Raw genomic sequence first — 27,666 nt, 5'->3', positions numbered from 1 at the left:
CACTCTGCAGCGGAGTGTGCGCTGATATGAAACTTCCTGGCAGATTAAAACTGTGTGCCCGACCGAGACTCGAACTCGGGACCTTTGCCTTTCGCGGGCAAGATCTCTACCATCTGAGCTACCGAAGCACGACTCAGGCCCGGTCCTTACAGCTTTACTTCTGGCAGTACCTCGGAGAGCTTCTGTAAAGTTTGGAAGGTAGGAGACGAGGTACTGGCAGAAGTAAAGCTGTGAGGACCGGGTGTGAGTCGTCCTTCGGTAGCTTAGATGGTAGAGCACTTGCCCGCGAAAGGCAAAGGTCCCGAGTTCGAGTCTCGGCCGGGCACACAGTTTTAATCTGCCAGGAAGTTTCAAATCAAAAGTAAGTTAGTGTTTCAGATCCTCCATGCCAACTCAACGTTGTAATTAGACAAATAATATAATTAACAGACATTTGGTCAAGAAATGCCCGTGTCAGTGACCTACACGCTAGGAATATCTCTGTTTGTGACACGACGCCTAAAGACAGGATATTTCGTTTCCCTCTTCCATTCCAAAGCGGCTCGGAGCTATAATTCAGATCTCATGGACTAACTGACACATTTTCGGGCATTGCTATTGCTTCGGGTTATCGCATAGGGTTTAATGAAAGACATAGCTCTTATTTTTACTTGAAAAAGGTTTCAGACGAAATAAAAAATTACCACAATATTATTAATGGTAACCGATTGCCTATGACATGCTCATCTTCTACTCAGTAAAAAGTGTCCACATGTTCACTTGCACTTCAAATAATGTAACATGTTTATGCTACATGTTTATGATTGTACTACCGAATATCCTAACAGATATATTTACTTAGGTGTATTATCTGGATAATTTACTTATATTGCAAAGTTTCTGGTACCACTTAACACATGCATAATTATCAAATCCAGAAATTTATTCCAAAGTGAAAAACGAAACGAAGTCACACATAATGGTGCGGGCTTACTGCAAAAAACCGTTAACCACGTTTTATGAAGTATTGAGAAAACTAAATTTTTAGCTTCTTTTTTAACCCATAAGTAATTGTATCATTACAGAGATTATTCCACTGGAGTAATTAACTAATGATGTTGTGTAGAAAAGCTTACTGCAAAAGCTGGATAGATAATGGATTATTTTTGTTATTAATTAACAGAATATACAAATATTGCTATACTGACGTGGTTTTGACAGACGCCATTCAAATTATTTGTCAACTTGAGCAAAGTTATATTAAAAATACGTCACAAAATAATTGGAATCAGTGTAACCAGTCATTTTATTAGATCACTAGATATTAATTATTTTTTTCCTGCACCTTATACATCTTCTATACCAGGTTCTGGAATTGTGTTGGTGTCTGCAACTGAAGTAGAAAGAGACACACCAAGAGTGAAATTTCTCAGGCATGACTACCTTTTTGCATAACTGTATCAAGCAATCCTTCTTCTTCTTCCCACTTACTGGCAAAATCTTAGGATGAAGATCTTGTAATTCACTATTCCTCTCAGGGGGGACACAACCTTGACCAAGCACTGTCCGTGAGGGTGAAAAGGCTTGCCTATCTGCATGAAGCTGAGGGCTATACCGAAGGTAGAGGACCCACTGCTGGAAAGGCCTCAGCCAATGGATCAGACTAAGAGTATCCCACAATGTCCCATCTTCCCTATCCACTCCAAGTCCTACCCAGTTCCCTTTCCCAACACAAGGTGTGATGCTTTCCGTGCCAGAGGGTGCGTGGCACATGGGAAGATGTGTTGCAAACGGAGCCTCAGGGATACCAGGTGACCTCCCTGAGTAAGTCGCCTTACACCGCGTGGGGTATTCGTGGTGTGGACCATGTAGATCCCCAAATCTCTTGGGATCAATAAGGACACGATTAAGAAAATAAAGAAAAACAAACTGAGGGGCAAACTGAGACCCCAGGCACCCAAACATTGAGGTCAGGACCGATGGAAAGCATTCCCACAACTGAATCAGCAAGAAGTGGGAAATGTAACCGAGAAGTTGGACCAGATCAAGATTAAAGCCTTGTCTGGGGCCCAGATGAGGACACTACTCAGGGGACTGAGGAGAAAGGAAGGGAAAGAGTGGCTTCCTAAAGATAAATGGAGGGAATTAAATGGACTTGGACCTAAGAACCCGAAGGTTGAAGGGGACATGCAGACCCTTACAAAGACGAAGACAGGCAGCAAGAGGATAAGGGAGGAATCTAAGACTCCCTCCTCCGTGGATAAGCAAGCCCAGAAAAAAACGACGCAAGAAATGGGGAAACAGACCTATAGAACTACAGTCTCAGTTCTAAAGATGGCAGTTATCCAGGAAGGCTATGCGCTGGTGGCCATCACCTCGCAGCAGGAGGAATCTGTAAAGATGCCCCTCTTTGAAAAGATTAGGAGGGACACTGGTCCAAGACCCAACAAATGGTTCAAATGGCTCTGAGCACTATGGGACTCAACTGCTGAGGTCATTAGTCCCCTAGAACTTAGAACTAGTTAAACCTAACTAACCTAAGGACATCACAAACATCCATGCCCGAGGCAGGATTCGAACCTGCGACCATAGCGGTCTTGCAGTTCCAGACTGCAGCGCCTTTAACCGCACGGCCACTTCGGCCGGCCCCAAGACCCAACATCAGGAGGGTCTATCTCGATCATGGTACTCTCACTTTTGTCTGTGAAGGGGTGCACATTGTGGAATTGCTTAAGGACAAGGTGCCCATGACATCACCGTGGGAAGATGAGAAGCTGCTGGTGAAGGTGGCAGCGGAACTTCTTAAGACCGCAAAGGTATCAATATGGGTACCAAAGATCCTTAACGATGTCTCTCTTAAGACGCTCTTGGAGAAAATAGGGGATCGACAGAAGACTGGAGCGTGATCAATCACAAGGTTGTACCAGAAAGACGAACCTTGGTGGTGGAGGTCAGAGAGAAGTCCCTGAAGGCAACGCAAGAGCAGGACCTCAAATTGTTTTTAGGGTTCTCGTAGGTTATTGTCAGGGTTCTCAAAGACCTCAAAGGCAACGATGGCAGCAAGACAGAGACTGGAGGTGCTGCAGATTAACCTGCAGCGCATTAAAGGGGCCTCTGTGCCCTGAGTCGCAGCCTGGGGAGGCAGGAAGTGGACGTGGCCCTGATACAAGAACCCTACTTATATAATGGGGGCGTATCAGGCCTCAGTGGCACTGGAGGTAAGCTGATTCATGCTAGAAATAGAAGAAACTCCAGAATATTCATCTACATAAGAAATGGAATTTCTTTCATGTCAATGATGGATTTCTGCTCCAGAGACCTAGTGTCCATTAAAATGTAGCAATGTCAGGAAGGTATCACGAGGGACATTATTTTGGCTTCAGCATACCTTTCTTACAAAGACAGCTCCTCTCTTCCTGAGACTGGCTGAGACTTGCTATCGGCAAGGTGACCAACTGCTGGTGGGATGCGACGCCAATGCCCACAACGTAGTGTGGGGCAGCAAGGACACCAACAGTAGAGGTGAGTACCTTCTTGAATTTCTCTTACCTAACAACTTGGAGGGCCTGAATAGGGTCAATGAACCTGCATTCGGGAATAGCAGTAGGGAAGAAGAAATTGACATAACTTTTGGTTCCATGATGATGGGCAGCTGTGTCAAACAGTGGCATGTGGTTGTAGAGCCCTGCTCATTGGACCACATGTAAATTAAATTCAAGGTTGAAATGGGAATCAGACAAACCATGACCTACAGGAATCCCAGGAAAACAGACTTGGAGATATATAGGAGGGACCTTGACTTAGGCTTATCGGAAATTAAAACCTCGATATCTATGCCATAGTGGCCTCATATCAGGACAACTGCACAATCACCAATAAGTGCACAAATAGGAGTGTGCCTTGGTGGAATAACAACTTGGAAATTCAAAGAAAACAGGTACAAAGACTGTTTAAAAGGACAAAGACGTAAAGGACAATGGGCTATATATCGTGAGGCCTTTGTCAACTACAACCTTGCAATCCTTGCAATCAGACAAGCAAAGAAGACATCCTGGAAGGCAGTCTGTGAGGAAGTGGAGAGCAATCTGCTCAAGCCAGACTTCACAGAATCCTCACTAGAGTACCAAACAATCCAGGAGGTACATTGGAAGGAGGATGGGGAGTATACAAAGACAGCTCATGAGACGCTGGAACTGCTCCTCAAAACTCACTTTCCTCAAAATGCTCTGCCAGAAAACACAGGCCAGTATGTGATCCGGGAGAAACAATGGTTCTCAGGCACTCGAAGAGGGAGAGGATTGGGAATCGGCCAAGAAGTGTGTGGACCTTAATAAAATCCGATGGGCAGGGGGAATATTTCAACCGTTCAAGTCACCCGGCCCTGCCCAGATGGAATTTTTCGAGCTCTCCTGCAACAGGCAGGAGAGAATCTCATAAGAGTCTGTTTTGGTTGGCAGGAGAGCCAGCACAGTGTTACTAAAGGAGGTCGAAAGGCACGCGTTTTAGCTCACGCAGGCTGGCGTGAGGTCTGGAACAGGACAAGGAAATTAGAATTTAGAAAAACGGGCGTAGCTGGTGGAATACTTAACTTTAATCCGTTAATGAAGAACGTCGGTCTTGAGGGTACATGAATCAATATCAATAGTAACTGATAATGGCGCCTTGCTAGGTCGTAGCGAATGACGTAGCTGAAGGCTATGCTCAACTATCGTCTCGGAAACTGAGAGCGTATTTTGTCAGTGAACCATCGCTAGCAAAGTCGGTTGTACATCTGGGGCGAGTGCTAGGAAGTCTGTCTGGACCTGCCGTGTGGCGGCGCTCGGTCTGCAATCACTGATAGTGGCGACACGCGGGTCCGACGTATACTAACGGACCGCCGCCGATTTAAAGGCTACCACCTAGCAAGTGTGGTGTCTGGCTGTGACACCACATTCCTCCCCCGCAAATCGGCGCACGGTTGTGGCATAAGGCTTCCGCCCGCCGTGGGGAGGACCCCATGTTGACCTATGTGACGAGGTGGGGAGCCTAACAACAGGCGAGGCTGTGCCACCCGCACCCTGCCATTCGGACCGCGGGGAGCTAGGAAACGCCTGAAAACCTGCTCCAGGGTGCACGCCAACATGCAGTGTATGCGCCCGCAGAGAGACAGGAGGGGTCGAAGGGTCGGCCTCCATCGGGCCGTGGCACCCGACGGGCGAAGACGACATATGGTCCGGAACGGGCAAGAGTTCCATGTCGGAGGACAACTGGTCACGGGAAGCGATCGGCAGCGCGTGACCCAGGGAGGCGCCCGGCGGTTGCAGCGACGCGTCCACTGCGGGCGTCGCCGGCGGGAGAACAGGCGGCGGCGGCGGTGGCGGCGGCGCGTCGCCATGGCGCAAAATGGAAGGCAGCGTCGGTAACACCTGGGGCTGAGGCGAGCCAGTAGATGGGTTCCAAGGGCGCTGACCGGAGAGCACCGCCGCTAAAAGCAGATGGGGAGTGGCAGATCCCGTGCGACGACAGAGGCGCAGCTGATTGAGATGCCGACGCACTTCACCAGAGGCCCCCAAAACCAGATACATAGCGCGTCCAGGGCAGCGAAGAATGCGCCCTTCGAGCCAACGCAGTGAACCTCGGTAGTGACAATAGTAGACAACGTCGCCTGGAGCAAAAGCAGGTGTCTGCCGCTGCAGAGGAACCTGATCCGGCGGATGTAGCAAAGAAATCAAGGTTCGATGATGACGACTGTGGAGCAACTCAGCCGGCGAGCGACCATCTCGCGGCTGAGAGCGATATGAGGACAAAAAGTGCAATAACGCGTCCTCCCAGGAATGTGACTCTTTCAACTTCAACATCTGTGACTTGAAAGTCCTGACCAATCGTTCAGCGGAACCGTTTGACTGTGGCGAAAACGGCGCGGACGTCTGATGTTGAATACCATTGGCCTTGCAGAATGACTGAAATTCTGCAGACATGAAATGTGGGCCATTGTCGGAAACAATAGTCTGTGGAAGCCCTACAATGCAAAAGATAGCAGATAACGCTTGGATGGTGGCAGATGACGTCGTGGAAGACATCCAGACAACAAAAGGAAAATTACTGAATGAATCTACCACAACCAACCATCGATCATTCCAGAATGGACCAGCAAAATCGATGTGTAAGCGTTGCCAAGGGGAAGTGGCTTTTGACCATGCAAAGAATTTCCGCGGTGGTGCTGATTTTGTTCGGCACACGCCATGCAAGAAGAGCACATATTAGTAATCGCGGTATCGATTCCGGACCAAGTACAGTGCTGACGAACAAGTTGTTTCGTTCTCAGTATACCCCAATGTCCTTGGTGGAGAACCTGTAAGACAGAGGACTGTAACGAACGTGGGACCACGACCCTGGACTGGTCATTATTAGAACGCAACAGCAAAACACAACGTCGAACAAAAAGTCCTCCTTGTGAGCAAAAAATCGGCGAACCAACGGATCCCCGATCCGTGACTTTGATAAGGGCCATTGCTTAGCAACAAAACGCAGAACGGTAGCAAGGACAGGGTCGGCAGCTGTGGCAGTAGCTACACGACGAAAATCAATCGGAAAGGATTCGACCACGTCATCGGTTGCCGAATCAATGAACATGCAAGCAAGTTCGGAGGAATCGAATGCTCTATCCTCAGCAACAGGCAAACAGGACAGCGCATCGGCGTTTCCGTGCTTAGCAGTGGACCGATACAAGATATCATAGCGGTACTGCGAGTGGAAAATAGACCAGCGAATGAATTTCTGCGGTGTACGTGGAGGTACAGGCTTCTTCGGATGAAAAAGCGATGTCAAAGGTTTGTGGTCTGCGATGATGGTAAAGTGACGACCAGACAAGAAATCATGAAACTTTGTAACACCAAATACGAGAGCCAATACTTCTTTCTCGATCGGTGAATAATTTTTTTGCGCAGATGAGAGCAATTTGGACGCAAAGGCAGTAGGGCGATCATGCGATCCATCTTTGTGTGCAAGCACAGCACCGATCCCGAAATCCGATGCATCCTCCATCAACAAAAGGGGCTTCTGGGGATCGAATGGCGTGATTCAAGTACTGGAAAGTAACGCCGATTTCAAATGCCGAAAGGCACGTTCGCGTTCCGTCGTCTAGACGAACGGAACACCTTTACGGCGTAAGCGATGAAGCGGAGCTGCAATGGAAGAGGCATGCGGCACATATTTATGGTAATAGTTGATTTTCCCAGCACACTCTGTAGCTGCTTCAAATTCTGAAGCGAAGGCAAGTCTTGTATGGCACGGAGGTGCTCGGGACTAGGATGTATGCCTTGGGCATTGAGTACGTGTCCCAGGTAGGGCACGTCACGAGCAAAAAACACACTGTAGTCCTTCCCCAAGCGAAGACCATTTTGTCGAAAGACCTGAAATAATGTTCTGAGATTGGCTAAATGTTCTTCTTCCGTCTTTCCGGAGATCACAATATCGTCCAGATAGTTTGCTGCAGTATGGACCGACGCACAAACAGTTTGTAGATATTGCTGAAACAATGCAGGGGCGGATGCACACCCAAATGGCAGTCGTTTGAATCGATACAAACCAAGATGCGTGTTAACCACCAAAACGCGCTGGGAGTCTTCGTCCACCGGTATTTGTAAGTACGCATCTACTAGGTCCAACTTCGAAAAATATTTACCCGGGCACAGTTTGTCAAAAAGATCTTCCGGGTGGGGTACAGGAAAAGTTGCAATCACTAGTTGCGGATTCACTGTTGCCTTGAAGTCCACACAAAGTCTCAATTTTCCGGAAGGTTTTGGCAAAATTACTAAGGGTGACGCCCAGAGAGAAGCCTGCACACGTTCAATTACACCTTGTGATTCCAAATCATGCAATGTTTTTGCGACCTCATCACGCAATCCGTGGGGAATATTGCGCGCTCTGAAAAATTTCGGTTGCCCGTTTACTTTCAGTTCCAAATGTGCTTCATAGTTCTGAGCGCAACCAACGCCCGGTATCTGCAAATTCTTCACAGACGAGAAACACTGTCTGAAGGCACAGTCTGGTTCACTGATAGGACCTGATTTACTATAGACAAGTTAAACAACTGAAATGAATTGAAACCAAACAAGTTCACTGCAGAAGAAGAATGAAGAACGTAAAATGACACAAGTTTTGTTTGTCCCTTGTATGTTGCAAGAAGGCTGCACTGTCCTAACACAGGGATATTCTGATCTGAATAACTATTTAACTTAACATTTGCAGCACACAACCGAGGTGTGCCCAGCAGTTTGTAAGTGTCTTGATTGATCAGTGAAACTGCAGCTCCAGTATCGAGCTGTAACGGTATCATTTTGCCGTTAATGTCCAAGTCAACAAAAAGTTTATTGACCTGCTGACGACAAGAGCGACTGTCTCGTGCAACGTGAACTGACACTGGTAGAAAATCACTTGCGACTTGACGGGAGTTCCTGCGATGTCGACGCACACTATTTGTGGGATGAACACAGTCACTGTTAGAGAGAGTGGCACTGGGCAGAATGGAATGAACTACATGAATTTCCATGGGCGAAGTTTCACGAGCCTGAATATCCTTGGTTCGAATTCGGCGCGAAGCAGAGGGCCTGGAATGGTTGTGAGTTTCCGATCTGAGCTTTTTCTGGCAAACACTCTGCACATGTCCTTTTTTATTACAGAAAAAGCAAATAGCCTGGCGTGACGGGCAGTTCGCACGCGAATGTCTAGTAGCACACCGCGGGCATGATTTTAGCACTGCATTGGCTTGCCTGCGCGGCACACGTGGCTGAGAGCCTGGCGGCAGCGGCGCGGCCGGACGCGAGCGCTGTTTACTGCTCCGTGCAGCTCGCCCGGCGGGCCGGGTAACCTGACACATGGCTGGTGAAGTTTCAAATGATTCCTGAGCAAAGTCAAGTGTTTCCTGCCGATCCAATATGTCCATCACTTGTTGAAGGGAGGGATTGACTAGTTTCAAAATCTGTTCCCTTATACGAACATCAGAAACGTTCTGTGCAATAAGGGAGTCCACATTGACACTCAAAAGCACAAGCACTAGTAAGGCCTTGCAAGGTTGCAACCCACTCCCGATTAGTCTGACCTGCCGCATGTTTTGTACGAAAGAAGGTATACCGTTTTGCAACTACATTGACTGACTCTTTGAAATATGCATCTAATGCAGACAAAATTTCTTCGTAGGACAGAGTTGCTACACCGCGTTGGGGAAATAATTTGACTATCACACGGTACATGTTCACCCCGACTGATGATAACAAAATAGGGTGCCGCTCGTTACCTTGAATTCTGTAGGCGGCGAGATGGAACCCAAATTGGCGTGACCATTCCGTCCAGCTTTCCAGTGCAGCATAAAAAGGTCGAAAAGTTGGTGAAACAGTGTGTTGTGGCTGCGTTAGCGGTGGAGCGGCGGCTGCCAAATCGTTTTGCATCGCACGTTGACCCTGGACGAACTGTCCAAGGGCATCCAGTAAGGCCTGCGTCTGCTGATTCTGTAAGCGATTAAATTCGGACAGTACATCTGGAGATTGTGACGAAGCCATTACACAAGTAAATCAGGGCAATATCGATAAGAACGCGGTTGTGCCTCGTGGCCAATGTTTTGGTTGGCAGGAGAGCCAACACTGTGTTACTAAAGGAGCCTGAAAGGCACACGTTTTAGCTCACGCAGGCTGGCGTGAGGTCTGGAACAGGACAAGGAAATTAGAATTTAGAAAAACGGACGTAGCTGGTGGAATACTTAACTTTAATCCGTTAATGAAGAACGTCGTTCTTGATGGTACATGAATCAACATCAATAGTAACTGATAATGGCGCCTTGCTAGGTCGTAGCAAATGACGTAGCTGAAGGCTATGATCAACTATCGTCTCAGAAACTGAGAGCGTATTTTGTCAGTGAACCATCGCTAGCAAAGTCGGTTGTACAACTGGGGCGAGTGCTAGGAAGTCTCTCTAGACCTGCCGTGTGGCGGCGCTCTGTCTGCATCACTGACAGTGGCGACACGTGGGTCCGACGTATACTAACGGACCGTGGCCGATTTAAAGGCTACCACCTAGCAAGTGTGGTGTCTGGCGGTGACACCACAGAGTGCTATGCAGGTTACTCAGGGTTAGCCTAGGAGTAGGAATCGTTCCCAATGATTGGAGGGCAGTGAAGGTTGTCTTCATTCCAAAGCCAGGGAAAATTGACCAAACCAAGGCCAAGGATTTGAGACCAATCAGTCTGTCCTCCTTCATTCTCAAAATATTGAAAAAACCGGTAAATGTGTACAATGGGGAGGCTAATTAGGGCGCATCTACATTCAAATCAACATTAATATCAACCAGGTAAATCATGTGAGACAGCTCTCCACCAACTCATTGGAAGGGTGGAGAAAGCACTTCACTTCCAACAGACAGCCTTCTGCATCTTCCTGGATATCGAGGAGGCCTTCAATAACACGACCTTCGATTCCATGGTAAGGGCAGCAGATGTGCATGACCTAAGGAACACTATATTTAGGTGGACCAGGGCCATGCTTAGTGGAAGAAAGGTAAAGGCTACCATGATGAATAAAAAGACGGTAATTAACACCACTAGAGGCTGCCCATAAGGAGTTCTGCCCCTTTATTGTGGAATCTAGTGGTGAATGAACTCATTTAGGAACTAAATTGCAGACAATGCTTCTGCCAAAGATACACAGATGACCTTGTCATAGTAATACTTGAGAAATTTACTGACACAGTTAGAAATATGGCACAAGGAGGATTAGACATTGTGGAAAATTGGTGCGTTAAACAGGATGTGAGGGTTAATCCTAAGAAGAGTGTTGTGGTGCCATTTATGAAGAGGCATATCCCACACTGAATTTGGAATCTAAAGCTCTTCAATGAAACTCCCTGTGAAGGGAATAGTGACATATCTGGGGTAACCATAGATGCGAAACTAACGCAGACCCCTCATATGAAGAGTATACGCTCCAAGGCAAAAAGTACTCTAGTGAGTACTAGAAGGGCTTGTGGTAAGAACTGTGGCCTAAGCCCGAGAGGTATGCACTGGATATACACCACAGTGGTTAGACCTAGGATTCCTATGGGGCTGTAGTGTGGTGGAAGAAGGTAGAACCCAGCAGGTTGCAGCTAAGGAGCTTGCTAAGGTGCAGAGACTGGCCTCTTTAGCCATAACAGGCGGAATTAGCAGCGCACCAACCGCTGGGATGGAAGCGATGTTGGACATGCCTCCACTACAGCTGGGGCATACAGGCTTAAAACTGGCAAAAACTGGATCTCATCAAGATATCCAGAATCAAACACTAACATAGTCAGTGAGGTATACATGGGAATGGCTGGGTAACTGCCTGCCGACAGTATAATAACTCCCAACTGCTTCAACAAACCTTACAGTATATTAATTGGAAGCAGGGAGCAGTGGGAAAAACAGTTCGACACTGTACAGGGAACAAAATTTAGTTCACTGATAGGACGAAATCAGACCACGGCATTGGGGCAGGGGTGTACGGGGTTCAGCCAAGACTGGAGGGCATTATCTCTAGAAAAACTGACCTCTATATTCCAAGCTGAAAATACTGCAGTGAGGGCATGTATGGAGGAGAATATGCGTAGGTGCTTCAATGGCCGTAGTATCTACATCTATTCAGGCAGACAGGCAGCCCTGAAATCACTGGCAGCTAATGCAACAAGATCTGAGATTGCTGCAGAATGTCACAGGGCTCTCTGGTGGAGCTAGGGTAAGCAATAGGGTAAACCTAGTGTGGGTCCCTGGCCACTCAGGTATCTGTGGCAATGAACAAGCCGACATGTTGGCCAGGATGGGGACAACGACTCCATTTATTGTATCGGAACCTATCCTGACAGTCACCAAGGCTATGATCAAACTAGAACTACGGAACTGGCTCAGGAAACTGCACGTAGAATATTGGACCAAGGTCCATAAACAAAACATGGTAAGGTAATGATGCGCAAGCCATTTTTAAAAGAAGCTCTGTAATTCTGGGACTGAACAAGAAAGAGATCAAACTCATGACTGGACTGATGACCGGCCATGGGAATTTAAAAAAACACCTACACACAATGTGTATAACGGAAGAAGACCCTAAATGTAGGATCTGTGATGATGGTGAAGAAACTGCATCACACCTAATCTTCGAATGCATGGCCCTGGAGAACATAAGATACAGAATCTTCAGGACAACTAGACCTGAAGAAATTGTGTCTAACAAAAAACTGGTAAAGGGACTCCTTGCACTATTTAAGTACATTGATTGGTTTCACTAGATATACAGGGAGTGATACCGCACAATAAACTCGGTTTCGGTGAGGGAAGGCGGGTTAGACCTAAGCTGTTCTAGCTTCCCTGTCAAAATCAGTCAGTCAGTCAATTCAATATTTTTCAAATTTAAATGATGTCCTTTACCAAATGTATGTATTTTCTTATAATCTGACGTCTGACTATATCTATATCACTCTTGCCTTACATTTTTGGAAGCCAAAAAATTTCGCTTTTAGCTAGTTAATTTTATTCCCTAGACTGTCAATACGACTGTTTTTAATGATAAGCCCAGAAATGTTAGATAAATCCCTTAATTCTGCATGTTTCAGTTCGTGTACCGCATCAGGGGAATCTTTCTCGTTTTGAACACTTTTCGATTTTGCTACCCTGAATGTATTTAGACAGACCTGATGGGTGTAAACAGGTACAAATTTCTTCGTGCATTTAATTGCACTACACATGCTACTCACTTCCATGAATGTGAGACCAAATTCAAGAAATCTATGTTCAATAATGTCTACATTCGTTGCCAGAACCAGGTATAGGAACAACATAGTTATGTTTTGATTCCTGTTTTGATGCCCAATGATGTCAGGGAAGAATGAAATGTGGTTTATAGTTGGTCGAATCTAATGTATTTTATGACGCAGGTACCGATTTCTGAGCTACCTCTCTTTCCGTTTAGCTCAGTCCAAGAGTAACGGAAAGCATCATTTGGCTCAGAAAGTTCATAGCTAACCAAATTGTATACACAGATTTTCAGACTGTAGTACACTCCTGGAAATGGAAAAAAGAACACATTGACACCGGTGTGTCAGACCCACCATACTTGCTCCGGACACTGCGAGAGGGCTGTACAAGCAATGATCACACGCACGGCACAGTCGACACACCAGGAACCGCGGTGTTGGCCGTCGAATGGCGCTAGCACCGCCGCCGTCAGTGTCAGCCAGTTTGCCGTGGCATACGGAGCTCCATCGCAGTCTTTAACACTGGTAGCATGCCGCGACAGTGTGGACGTGAACCGTATGTGCAGTTGACGGACTTTGAGCGAGGGCGTATAGTGGGCATGCGGGAGGCCGGGTGGACGTACCGCCGAATTGCTCAACACGTGGGGCGTGAGGTCTCCACAGTACATCGATGTTGTCGCCAGTGGTCGGCGGAAGGTGTACGTGCCCGTCGACCTGGGACCGGACCGCAGCGACGCACAGATGCACGCCAAGACCGTAGGATCCTACGCAGTGCCGTAGGGGACCGCACCGCCACTTCCCAGCAAATTAGGGACACTGATGCTCCTGGGGTATCGGCGAGGACCATTCGCAACCGTCTCCATGAAGCTGGGCTACGGTCCCGCACACCGTTAGGCCGTCTTCCGCTCACGCCCCAACATCGTGCAGCCCGCCTCCAGTGGTGTCGCGACAGGCGTGAATGGAGGGACGAATGGAGACGTGTCGTCTTCAGCGATGAGAGTCGCTTCTGCCTTGGTGCCAATGATGGTCGTATGCGTGTTTGGCGCCGTGCAGTTGAGCGCCACAATCAGGACTGCATACGACCGAGGCACACAGGGCCAACACCCGGCATCATGGTGTGGGGAGCGATCTCCTACACTGGCCGTACACCACTGGTGATCGTCGAGGGGACACTGAATAGTGCACGGTACATCCAAACCGTCATCGAACCCATCGTTCTACCGTTCCTAGACCGGCAAGGGAACTTGCTGTTCCAACAGGACAATGCACGTCCGCATGTATCCCGTGCCACCCAACGTGCTCTAGAAGGTGTAAGTCAACTACCCTGGCCAGCAAGGTCTCCGGATCTGTCCCCCATTGAGCATGTTTGGGACTGGATGAAGCGTCGTCTCACGCGGTCTGCACGTCCAGCACGAACGCTGGTCCAACTGAGGCGCCAGGTGGAAATGGCATGGCAAGCCGTTCCACAGGACTACATCCAGCATCTCTACGATCGTCTCCATGGGAGAATAGCAGCCTGCATTGCTGCGAAAGGTGGATATACACTGTACTAGTGCCGACATTGTGCATGCTCTGTTGCCTGTGTCTATGTGCCTGTGGTTCTGTCAGTGTGATCATGTGATGTATCTGACCCCAGGAATGTGTCAATAAAGTTTCCCCTTCCTGGGACAATGAATTCACGGTGTTCTTATTTCAATTTCCAGGAGTGTATATTTGACTGACGTCAGTTGAAGGAATTTGCAAGACAGACATCAAATGCAGAACACACAAATTTCTTGTTTGCCTTACATTTTTCTTTACCAGCAGCTTTTGATCGATTGAATTCATTTTTCCTCGTCACATGCTCATTAGACTCCATTCACCGTGCTTTTTTTCTTCAAGACTCTTTGTTTTCTTATAACTCACACATTTTTTTCATATTGGTCCTTTTTAGATTTGTAGAAAGCAAGATTGTAGTTCTGATAAAATATTCTTCTGTTAAGTTACTTCTCTGAGTGGTTTGAAATCCTTACATTCTTCCTTGTATGGATTGTACATTTCAGATATACTTAGTCTGCGGTCTAAGTACAGCCGTATTGTGCCCATCACGGTTTAGTTTTATTGTGGAATTCTTTTCCCTCTCTTCTCACTTCCTATGGAATGTCCACCATCACCATTCTGTTTGTATGCAGCTTCAATGACACCAGCCGAAATACATACAAGTTTAATAAAGAAGTTTGTACAGATTCTAACTTTTTTGCTATCTTCATTCAAGAAGTAAACCTTAGGATTCTTACGTTTTCTCAGTGGCTGATCAGTGTTTCGTCTTATTGGTGGAGTTAGACTCACAGTGTTAGCAAGAATAAAATCTTTTGTCTAGTACGAGGGCAGTTCAATAAGTAATGCAACACTTTTTTTTCTCGGCCAATTTTGGTTGAAAAAACCGGAAATTTCTTGTGGAATATTTTCAAACATTCCCGCTTCGTCTCGTATAGGTTCATTGACTTCCGACAGGTGGCAGCGCTGTACGGAGCTGTTAAAATGGCGTCTGTAACGGATGTGCATTGCAAACAACGGGCAGTGACCGAGTTTCTTTTGGCGGAAAACCAGGGCATCTCAGATATTCATAGGCGCTTGCAGAATGTCTACGGTGATCTGGCAGTGGACAAAAGCACGGTGAGTCGTTGGGCAAAGCGTGTGTCATCATCGCTGCAAGGTCAAGCAAGACTGTCTGATCTCCCGCGTGCGGACCGGCCGTGCACAGCTGTGACTCCTGCAATGGGGGGGCGTGTGAACACACTCGTTCGAGATGATCGACGGATCACCATCAAAAAACTCAGTGCTCAACTTGACATCTCTGTTGGTGGTGCTGTCACAATTGTTCACCAGTTGGGATATTCAAAGGGTTGTTCCCGCTGGGTCCCTCGTTGTCTAACCGAACACCATAAAGAGCAAAGGAGAACCATCTGTGCGGAATTGCTTGCTCGTCATGTGGCTGAGGGTGACAATTTCTTGTCGAAGATTGTTACAGGCGATGAAACATGGGTTCATCACTTCGAATCTGGAACAAAACGGCAATGAATGGAGTGGCGCCACACCCACTCCCCTACCAAGAAAAAGTTTAAAGCCGTACCCTAAGCTGGTAAAGTCATGGTTACAGTCTTCTGGGACGCTGAAGGGGTTATTCCGTTCGATGTCCTTCCCCATAGTCAAACGATCAACTCTGAAGTGTATTGTGCTACTCTTCAGAAATTGAAGAAACGTCTTCAGTGTGTTCGTAGGCACAAAAATCTGAACGAACTTCTCCTTCTTCATGACAACACAAGACCTCACACAAGTCTTCGCACCCGAGAGGAGCTCACAAAACTTCAGTGGACTGTTCTTCCTCATGCACCCTACAGCCCCGATCTCGCACCGTCGGGTTTCCATATGTTTGGCCCAATGAAGGACGCAATCCGTGGGAGGCACTACGCGGATGATGAAGAAGTTATTGATGCAGTACGACGTTGGCTCCGACATCGACCAGTGGAATGGTACCATGCAGGCATACAGGCCCTCATTTCAAGGTGGCGTAAGGCCGTAGCATTGAATGGAGATTACGTTGAAAAATAGTGTTGTGTAGCTAAAAGATTGGGGAATAACCTGGTGTATTTCAATGCTGAATAAAACAACCCCTGTTTCAGAAAAAAATGTGTTGCATTACTTATTGAACTGCCCTCGTATAATCGAAGCCCCAGGGTGTCTCATTTCGTCTTATTAACTGTTGTTTCAGTTGTACCTACATATTTCACGATTAACTGCCTTTGGTTCTTTATATTCAGTTTTACACTTTTAAATTATATTCTTCTTCCATCCTTTGAGATCACTTTCGTTCCATGTTGGTCGTTTACGACTGTTACTCTCTTTTACAGCACTGATTTCCTTAATCACGAGGTCTGTACTCTCCGAGCCACTGGAACATGGCTCATAGTCAGCAGCCTCGATGGAATAATCAGAGTCAAAAACATTCTCTTCTGCACTATGCTTCACCATTTCACTAAACGAAATTCCCACGGGTTCACCTGATACAGTTTCTGCTTTGGTTTATCTTCTGCCGTTGTCTGTGTGGGGATTTCATCGTATAGGCCTACTCCTGCTTCCATCATCTGCTCTACTTCCAGTTGATGCATAAGGAAGTTCAAATTCATTCCCTTAAAACAAAAATATGACGTAAAATTATTTCCTGCATTTTAAAACGTCAGTGCATCGTAAGAATTCAGTTCATGTTTAGAGTATCAATTCATTGCTTACCTGCACTTTCATTTTCTGTAGATATCATTTTCTTTGCCAATGGCACAAGCAGGATGCTGCTTGAAAACATTTTTTGAATTAAACTCACTATTGGCTACTGGGCCAATACTACAGAACTCACGGGAGCTCCTGCAACAATGGGCGTTTAGCTATTCATGTGCGTCATTTACAGTAATACTGATGTCACATTGTTAAGGCAATGTGGTATTATTAAACGCTAACAATGAATCAACAGCATTGGTGCCGACTGTTGAGAATAATACTAAACACAGATTTTTCACAGACTGTTAACAAAATTTTTCTTTGATACCTTTCAAATAACAGACAATAATAACTATGTCACACTGTTTACGTAAAGTAATATTACTGTACACCAACAATGGATTACTTTTCCGACAGATTAAGATAATAAAAGTAAGCATACCACAATATACTTCCACCATTTATCTCTTTTATATCGTTTGCGTTTGTCTGCTGAAATCCATTAAGTGCCCTTAACGGATTGTTGATGTTCAAATAATTTCACAAAGCCTATCGACAAAGCGCAGGAAAAGTCATTTAAGTGCACCTAAATAACTTTTGCTGTATATAATATTCAAATATGCACTTAACAGATTTCTGCCACATCTGTTTAACTTCTTAGAGTGAGAACTGCACTTAACTGGTTTCCCCAGACGAAAGATATTCATTTTTGATACAGAATGCGTACATAATTCAAAAGTGACAAAATCTGCCCTTCAAGGGTTTTTGCAGTAAGCCCACGATGGAATGTCCTGGAAATATTCTGAGTGGCAATGAACTTTAAAACAGTTGTTCCCTGGTTTGAAGATAAAATCCTATCAACTTCACAATATTGCCACCTTAAATCACATATTTACGTCGCAGTACGTTTACTCTATTGCAGAGACGAAACTGTGCTTCGTTTCTTCTTAATGTTCAACGGAGAAAATTTATGAACGGCTCTGCACAGTTCTGTGTCGGGAGGAATCACTGATCTGAGTAATTCACAGCAATTTGGGTTTTGTCGTCTGTCCGCTGCTGCGAACAGCTATGTGAAGCCACGTAACTTAGATGGCTTCATTGTCCTTCTGTTACTGCCACGAGTTGAATGTACTGGCATATTCTTCACGCTGATACCTTAGAGACTAAAGACTAGTTTACAAATGGAATAAATTTTATATCTAGCTATACTAGAGAGTAAATGTTGTCATAAAACCGTGGCTTTATGCAATTGATGATAAAGTTGTGACCCACGTATTATTTAATTATCGGAAAATAATCATTATCACGCGAGAAACTGAAATGACCATGCCTGTTATCCAGTTGTACGTTTGGTGTTCCACAGGAAGATGTCTTTCAACAAACGTTATTGACTTCTGCAGCTATCCACTGGAAAATCCTAGTGTCGCTAACACAGTTCTTTTAGTCATATGATGGCTATGGAACAGCTGCAGTTTTATAGAAGGCTTGTATTTCCAATGAATCCGTTCCTGCTTTTTACCATGTATCATTCTAGCTATTGCAAAAATGCTATGCACTTGGTGTCTACCTATGCTGTGATTGTAATCAGCTTGTATTTCATTTACTTAGATCTGTATGAATTACTAACGTATAAATATATTCAAAATGATGCAACCATAAATATATTCCACATATAGCACAAAACACCCGATCAAACATGAAAAAGAAACAAGGAAACGAGATTTTACGCTAGATGTTGCAAATTCTGTTAAACCAAACGTTCAAAAATCATACTACTCGAAATTTTATACTATCTATGGGCTTCGTATGACATATTTGCCTTGTGTTTCAGAACGCTGAAAGAACTGGAATTGTACATGAAAGACGGAAAAGAGGCAATAATAAGTAGTTTCGATCTAAAAAGGGATAATGTCGACGGTGCTGTAGAATATAAGGTTGATAATGCGGGCGACCTGCTTTAATGTAACACTTACCATGCGCAGAACTGTTAGATCTGCATCTGTGCTTGGTAAGAAAGCCTAAATCTATGCACAGCTATTTACTACAATTGGTAATCTGAAAGCGTTCGTTTTAAAACACGCAGCTGCGTCTGCAGATGTTTCCAGCGACAAGTAGCTAAAATTTTACGACAACTGTCGAATCTGATTGTTAGTGATAAAATAATCAAAATGGCTCTGAGCACTATGGGACTCAACTGCTGTGGTCATCAGTCCCCTAGAACTTAGAACTACTTAAACCTAACTAACCTAAGGACATCACACACATCCATGCCCGAGGCAGGATTCGAACGTGCGATCGTAGCAGTCGCACGGTTCCGGACTGCGCGCCTAGAACCGCGAGACCACCGCGGCCGGCGATGAAATAATCGTCCTCAGAGAGTTTTACTACAGGGCTAGACTCTGAAGCTTAATACGCAGTGAAAAACAAAAAAACTACAGGTCAGTCGATTTATACACAAAGACATGTAATTGCTAACAGTTGAATTCTGACCTGGATCTGTGTAAGGACAATATACTTTCGTAGGCAAGTTGACTGATAATGCCAAAACTATTGCTAATATATTCATATGTGTCTCATCACTACTCAATACACACAGACACTATACATATTGCTAAAGAAGTACACGCATATGCTTTCAACAGTCATACAAACTGTGGCATTACTTGTGCCTTTCTTTTACAACTTTCACGATCGCCTTTCCAGTCGCCTAGTCATGTGACACAGCGATTAAGATCTTGGTCCAACATTTTTCAGGAGTCTTGAGTAAATCCCCTTTCTATTAAAGAGATTTTAATTTTCCAATGTTTCTGTAACCAATTTTATCATGCACTCTGTTTATAATTACATCGTTATCGGTAGGACTGTAATCTATTTATCTTAATTTATCATACACAGATTAACCTCTTAAAGATAGATTAAGGAAAGGTAAACCTACGTTTCTAGCATTTGTAGACTTAGAGAAAGCTTTTGACAATGTTGACTGGAATACTGAAGGTGGCAGAGGTAAAACACAGGGAGCGAAACGCTATTTACAATTTGTACAGAAACCAGATGGTAGTTACAAGAGTCGAGTGGCATGTAAGGGGAGCAGTGGTTTGGAAGGGACTGAGACAGGATTGTATCCTATCCCACATGGTATTCAATCTGTATATTGAGCAAGTAGTAAAGGAAGCAAAAGAAAAATTTGGAGTAGGTATTAAAATCCAGGGAGAAGAAATAAAAACTTTGAGGTTCGCCGATGACATTGTACTCCTGTCAGAGACAGCAAAGGACTTGGAAGAGCAGTTGAACGGAATGGACAGTGTCTGAAAGGAGGATATAAAATGAACATCAACAAAAGCAAAACGAGGATAATGGAATGTAGTCGAATTAAGTCGGGTGATGCCGAGGAAATTAGATTAGGAAATGAGACACTTAAAGTAGTAAAGGAGTTTTGCTATTTGAGAGCAAAGTAACTGATGATGGTCGAAGTAGAGGGGATATAAAATGTAGACGCAATGGCAAGGAAAGCGTTTCTGAAGAAGAAAAATTTGTTAACATCGAGTATAGATTTAAGTGTCAGGAAGTCGTTTCTGAAAATATTTGTATGGAGCGTAGCCATATATGGACGTGAAACATGGACGAAAAATAGTTTGGACAAGAAGAGAATATAAGCTTTCGATATCTGGTGCTACAGAAGAATGCTGAAGATTAGGTGGGTAAATCACATAACTAATGAGGAGGTATTGAAGGAATTGGAGAGAAGAGAAATTTGCGGCACAACTTGATTAGAAGAAGGGATCGATTGGTAGGGCATATTCTGAGGCATCAAGGGATCACCAATTTAGTATTGGAGGGCAGCGTGGAGGGTAAAAATCGCAGAGGGAGACCAAGAGATGAATATACCAAACAGATTCAGAAGGATGTAGATTGCAGTAGATACTGGGAGATGAAGAATCTTGCACAGGATAGAGTAGCATGGGGAGCTGCATCAAACCAGTCTCTGGACTGAGGACCACAACACATCGGTAAGACAATAGACACTTGTAATCGTTTCCTCATTTCATCCATGTGTCTGCATGAAATAATTGTCTGTCCGCTCTACACAGCGGCTGCTGAATTTTCTCCGCAGGAAGGCTCGCTCGAAGCCACAGTGCAAACACGGAGTACGGAAGCAGTTCCCGTTACCAACTTTATAGACAGCTCACATTTCCTTTCTCCACAGTACGACTCCCTTCACGCAGAGATGTCCTAGTCCACCGCTGGAGGGCAGTCAAAACATAATAGTGCAACGTACCGATAAAGTGGGGTATCCTGCAATTGATTCTCTTGCGGCAGCAGCGTATATGTTCACGTGTGCCGGGCTGTCGCAGACGGCTACAGAGCTCATCTGAACTACCCTCAAACAACTACGATATTTCTACTGCTTCCGCCAACGTATTACTATTTTATCAGTTGTCTAAACTGTTTAGCTCTCTTCTAGCGGCATCCAACGGTACTATGGTGCGAGATTTGAGTGTGCATCAGGACTGGAGACGTATATCTGCAAACAAACAAAAAATTAATTGCGTAACTTTATCTTTCCAAGGTATCAACGTAAGCTTTATACACTCATACTCATAAATTAAGGATAATTGCAGAATGTGGTGCCACACAACGTGGCACTACACAAAACTGGCGCTAATAGCATAGGCACATAGGGAACACACACGACACAGATCTGTAAGTCCACGGTTTTCGTGATAAGTAGAAAAAATCGTCCTGAAACACATGTGCTACAAAACTCCACTGTTTCCTGCGCTTGTACTCCTACATCAGTATGGGATATGATCACCATGCACACGTACACAGGCCGCACAATGGGTTTGCATACTCTGGATCAGGTGGTCGAGCAGCTGCTGGGGTATAGCCTCCCATTCTTGCACCAGTGCCTGTCGGAGCTCCTCCAGTGTCCTAGGGGTTTGAAGACGTTCAGTGATACGTCGCCCGAGAGCAACCCAGACATGCTCGATGGGATTTAGGTCTGGAGAACAGGCAGATCACTCCATCCGCCTGATATCTTCTGTTTCAATGTACTCCTCCACGACGGCAGCTCGGTGGGGCCGTCAGTTATCATCCATCAGGAGGAAGGTAGGATCCACTGCACCCCTGAAAAGGCGGACATACTGGTGCAAAATGACGTCCTGATACAACTGACCTGTTACAATTGCTCTGTCAAAGATATGCAGGGGTGTACGTGCACCAATCATAATCCCACCCCACCCCATCAAACCACGACCTCCATACCAGTCTCATTCAAGGACATTAAGGGGTTGGTATCTGGCTCCGTTCACGCCAGATGAAAACCCGGCGAGAATCACAGTTCAGACTATACCTGGACTCGTCTGTGGACATAAGCTGAGACCACTGTTCCAATGACCATGTATTGTGTTCTTGACACCAGGCCTTATGGGCTCTCCTGGGAGTAGGGGTCAGTATAATGCACCTTGCAGGTCTCTGGGTGAATAAACCATGTCTGTTCAGTCGTTTGTAGACTGTAAGTCTGGAGACAACTGTTCGAGTGGCTGCGGTAAGTTCCCGAGCAAGGCTACCTGCAGTACTCTGTGGCCGTCTGCGGCCTTCTTGTGGTGAACGTCTCGTACTGTAGCACCTCGACACGTTTCCTATCTGCTAGAATGGTTGCCATAATCTTGAGATCACACTTTGTGGCACACGGAGGGCCTGTGCTACGACCTGCTGTGTTTGACCAGCCTCCAGTCGCTCTAGAATTCTATCCCTCATAACGTCATCAATATGTGTTCTTTGAGCCATTTTCAACACACAGTCACCATTAGCACGTCTGAAAATGTCTGCACACTTACTCGCTGCACCGTACTCTGACACGCACCAACACACCTCTGTGTATACGGACTGCTGCCAGCGCTACCGTGCGACGACCGCAGGTCAAATGCACCGCATGGTCATACCCCGAGGTGATTTAAACCCGCAAACCGCCCACCAGAGCATTGTTTCACCATGTATCAGCATTATCCTTAATTTATGAGCATGAGTGCAACTTCCCCCGTAAGCTATATGTTAAAGAACAACTACGGAATGACAAGTATCAATATACACTGACGGAAAAAAATCGCATCACCGAGGAGTTGTGCGACATAAGTTGGTAGGCGTCTGTTCAGATTTCGCGCCAATCGCATAAGAGTGACGCTAGTAGTGCCACTGTGAGGATGCAAATCAGGTTTGCTTTAAGTACACGCTGTAACGACCGTGACCGTTAGTTACCTTTGAGATTGGACATGGTGAGTTTATGTTAGAGACGAATGCCTTTAAAGTGAAAAAGATCCCACTATCAACACCTCACTGAGATTGTACGGGGTCGTGTAACAGGGCTAGGAGAAGGTGGATGTTCCTTCTGCGATACTGCAGAAAGACTTAGCAAGAATGTGACGATTGTGCGTGATGGCTTGCAGCGGTGCTTACGAGAGTAGTCACGAGAAGATGCGGATAACGAAATGGCACTACCGAGAGGCTAAACCATCGTGTTTTGGCCGGAGTGGCCGAGCGGTTCTAGGCGCTTCAGTCTGGAACCGCGCGACCGCTACGGTCGCAGGTTCGAATCCTGCCTCGGGCATAGATGTGTGTGATGACCTTAGGTAAGTTAGGTTTAAGTAGTTCTAAGTTCTAGGGGACTGATGACCTCAGATGTTGAGTCCCGTAGTGCTCAGAGCCATCGTGTTTTGCGTGTGGTTATGGCGCATCGTACTGAATCCGCAACAGAAATTTGAACAGCAGCTGGTACCACAGTGACACCACAAACTATTACAAATCGGTTACTTCAAGGACAGTTCCGCGCCAAACGCCCTGCAGCGTGCGTTGTACTTACCCTAAACAACCGCCATTTGCGACTTCAGTGGTGTCAAGCGAGAGCTCACTGGAGGGCAGGGTGAAGGTGTGTTGATTTTCTGATGATACCTGGTTCTGCCTCGGTGCCAGTGATGGCCGTGCGTTGATTAGAAGAAAGCCAGCAGTGGGCCTGCAGCCAACCTGTCTACGTGCTGGACACACTGAACCAACAACTGGAGTTATTGTCTGGAGCCGCACGGCATTAGCCGAACGATCTAAAAGGCGCTCCCTCGGGCACGGGTGTGTGTGTTTGTCCTGAGGATAATTTAGGTTAAGTAGTGTGTAAGCTTAGGGACTGATGACCTTAGCAGTTAAGTCCCATAAGATTTGAACATTTTTATGGTCTGGGATGCGATTTAATGCAATGGCAGCAGCAGCACTCCTTGTTGTTATCCCACTCACCCTGACTGCAAATTTGTACGCCAGTTTCGTGATTTGACCTATTGTGCTGCCCGTCAGGAACAGCATACCGCAATGTTTCCAGAATGAGATTTTCACTCTGCAGCGGAGTGTGCGCTGATATGAAACTTCCTGGCAGATTAAAACTGTGTGCCCGACCGAGACTCGAACTCGGGACCTTTGCCTTTCGCGGGCAAGTGCTCTACCAACTGAGCTACCGAACAAGTTTGGAAGGTAGGAGACGAGGTACTGGCAGAAGTAAAGCTGTGAGTACCGGGCGTGAGTCGTGCTTCGGTAGCTCAGTTGGTAGAGCACTTGCCCGCGAAAGGCAAAGGTCCCTAGTTCGAGTCTCGGTCGGGCACACAGTTTTAATCTGCCAGGAAGTTTCATTCCGCAATGTGCTCTCCCACAGGGTAACACTCGCCCACATACCGCTGTTGTAACCTAACGTGCTCAACAAAGTGTAGACAAGTCGCCTTGGCCTGCTCCATCACGAGATCTGCCTCCAATGGAGCACATACGGGATATTATCCGATGACATCTCGAGCGTCACCCACAAACAGCATCAACCGTCGCTGTCTTGACCGACCAAGTGCAGCAGGCATGGAACGCCATCCCACAAACTGACATCCGGCACCTGCACAACACAATGCAAGCACGTTTGCATGCTTGCATTCAACATTCTGATGTTTATGCAAGTTATTATTGTGCTGGCATTTCATGTTTGCAATGGCTTATCTCGCACTTACATTAATCTGTGATCTTGCAATGTTTCTCACTCAAATATGTTACCTAGGCAAAACTATTCCCCAAACTTCATTACTCTATATTAAGTATTTTTCGGTCTTGTAATTTTTTGCCGTTCTTCAAACGTGGTGATTCTCTAGATATACCACTGTGTGTAATCTAGCACGTCACATTCACTAGTTCATAATGTCTTTCTATACTAGCAAACGCTTCAGTCTCAAGGTATGCTGGACGCTGATGAGATCCATGGCTCTTGAGGTGGAACAATCGTTAGCTAGAGACCACAGTTGTATAAGGCTTACCCAGGCACATAGGGTTCGGTCTAGGTACTCGTTGGATTGAGGTGGGAGCCTCCACATTCTCTCCTCCTCCAGCCAGAGGTATGGGCCGGCCGCCGGTAGGTACCAACACCCAATCAAACAAGTCCCCCTAACTCAGGACTTTGTTCCAGAAGTTTGGCCTCTAGCAGCAAAACGCATACTGGTAATCAGAATTTGTTTTAATAGTGGAAAGGAAAGAGGACAACTTCGAGAAAGTTTCGCCTTTCTATATTCCAAAAGGCTTAGACGACATTGCGAGCGCTTCAAGATCAGTCAAGCAAATGCGTTATGGGACACTATTGGTGGAAACTTCTAGTTCCCAACAAATTAAGAACCTCGAGAATGCCTTGTGGAGTATGCTATTGAAACTGATTACGCACCGTCTTGAATTACAGCGACATGCAGGAATCTAGTGGAGATTCCCAAGGAGGAATTGAAAAATTAGTGGGCACCAGCAGATATAGACGACGAAGAAAACGTAATAAAGAGTGTGCATGGGGATCTTGTAAAATCCAGCTGCTTCATCCTGTCGTTTAGTAGCACAAAACTTGCTCAGCACGTTAAGGCAGCCTTCCTTTCTCTATGCGTGTGGCCTTATGTCCTCAACCCATTGCTCTGTTTGAAATGCTAGTGGTTTGGGCATACTATTCTTGCGTGTGACGGATAAGGCACTTGTAGCAAATATGATAAGGCCGACCACGAAGGTGTGGCTTGTTTATCTCCTATAATGTATGTCAGTTGTTCATTATGTCCGTAATCAGGACTGCAGCATACATCTTGAAGAACAGAGGATACGTGAGCTTCAGACCAGGATTCCCGTAAGGTGATACCAAAAAGATGTATAATGTCTGCTACCCCGAAGTTCGCTACCTCCTTTTCTTCTGTTCTTAAACTGCCAGTGCAGAAAGCTGATGCTGCTGCGCAAACGGAGATTGTTAGTGTCTTTGTCAATGCACTTATGCTGGACTCCTGTATCTCGCCGAGATCTTCAGAAAAGGCCTGCCCTTCCAAAGATTCAATCTGGTATGGCGTCCAGTGCTGCTACTATATCATCCGCTCTTGTGGTTCTGAAACCTGTGCAGGGCATAAAACTGCAGGCAAAATATCAACCACTGATTGAGGCGGGACGTAAACAGAGGTCTTCCTCTGTGACATCTCTCACGATTCTTCTGTAGAGGCATTGGACCTTGATGTCGGACTGGGGCAATCATCTAGCCCCAAGACTGTTTCCACCCGTCACAGGTTCCCCTCCCTGTTGAAAAGGCAAGATAAAAGTCTACCCCCATGATATATGGCTCCCATATTATAGTGGAACATTAACGGATTCAGGACGCATGTGGGTGAGCTGAAACTCCTGACAGGCACAACCCCTGTGGTTGTGTTTGCAGGAAACACAATTTAAAGCCAGTGACACACCTGTGCTGTGCTGCTGTACCGTTCTCCGAAAGGTCGATCCGATTGCGGAAAGAGCCAAGGACAGGGTTACACCCTCTCTCCCCCACCCCCGTCCCCACCCTCCCCGACTCATTTCTCCTACTGGGTGATTTCAATGCCTGTAATATCTTATGGCGGTCGCACTATACTAGGCCCTGAAGTTGTCTTGGAGAACCACATAATGTCCCAGGAGCTATGCATCCTCAATACAGGCAGTGACACTCCTTACCTGGCAGCTACTGGACTGTCCTCAGCCATCTACGCCTCTTCCTTCTTTCTCTTGCAGACTCCACTCAGTGGGAAGCAACTAATTATCTTCAGTACACTGACCACTTTCCACTGCGGATCGACTTACTGGAAGGGGCTTTACCTGAACAGACGCTACCGAAATGGATAGTCAGCAGGGCGAACTGGATGCTGCTCAGCCAGCTGGCTGCGTTTGAAGAGTGTGACAGGGTGCAGGAATGAGTGGACTGCATCACAGATGTGCTCCATCATGCAGCTGACAATGTCCTCAGCTCATCTTAGGAGACAACCTGCAGCGTGGTGACTGTCGCTCAGCAATCTGGGACAGGCGTGTGGCTCTTCGATGATTTAAGTACCACACAACAGCAGGAAACTTCACAAACTTTCTGACTGCGAGAGTCAAGCCTAATGAAGTAGAGTAAGGGAAGGTCATGTCAAGCGTTCCTGGTCTCCATCAACAGTTCCACTTGTTCTATAAAATTTCGAGATGCCATGAGGAGGATTTCCAGTAAACACAGACGATTACCGATAGCAGCAGTGGTGAAACAAGGGTGTCTCCAAACAATGTCGGAAAACATCCCTCAGACGATCGCGCAGCATCTTGCATACTCCCAATGCAAGCCAGTACCTGTCGTTTCACCGCTACTGTGCGACTGTAGAGGGTGGCAAGTTGGAGTTC

The 27,666-nt window shown here is 46.1% G+C and overlaps 1 non-coding gene across 1 annotated transcript; it reads right to left on the bottom strand.

Annotated features, from left to right (window-relative positions):
- Positions 1-24,390: 24,390 nt before the first annotated feature.
- Trnas-cga (transfer RNA serine (anticodon CGA)) lies at positions 24,391-24,464 on the bottom strand. Its single transcript has one exon. It is a non-coding gene; the product is annotated as a tRNA-Ser (tRNA).
- Between the last annotated feature and the right edge of the window lie 3,202 nt (positions 24,465-27,666).

The sequence above is a fragment of the Schistocerca serialis genome, chromosome 4 (genome assembly GCF_023864345.2).
Source record: "Schistocerca serialis cubense isolate TAMUIC-IGC-003099 chromosome 4, iqSchSeri2.2, whole genome shotgun sequence".
Taxonomy (NCBI): Eukaryota; Metazoa; Arthropoda; class Insecta; order Orthoptera; family Acrididae; genus Schistocerca; species Schistocerca serialis.
This window is presented reverse-complemented; position numbering and strand designations above follow the sequence as displayed.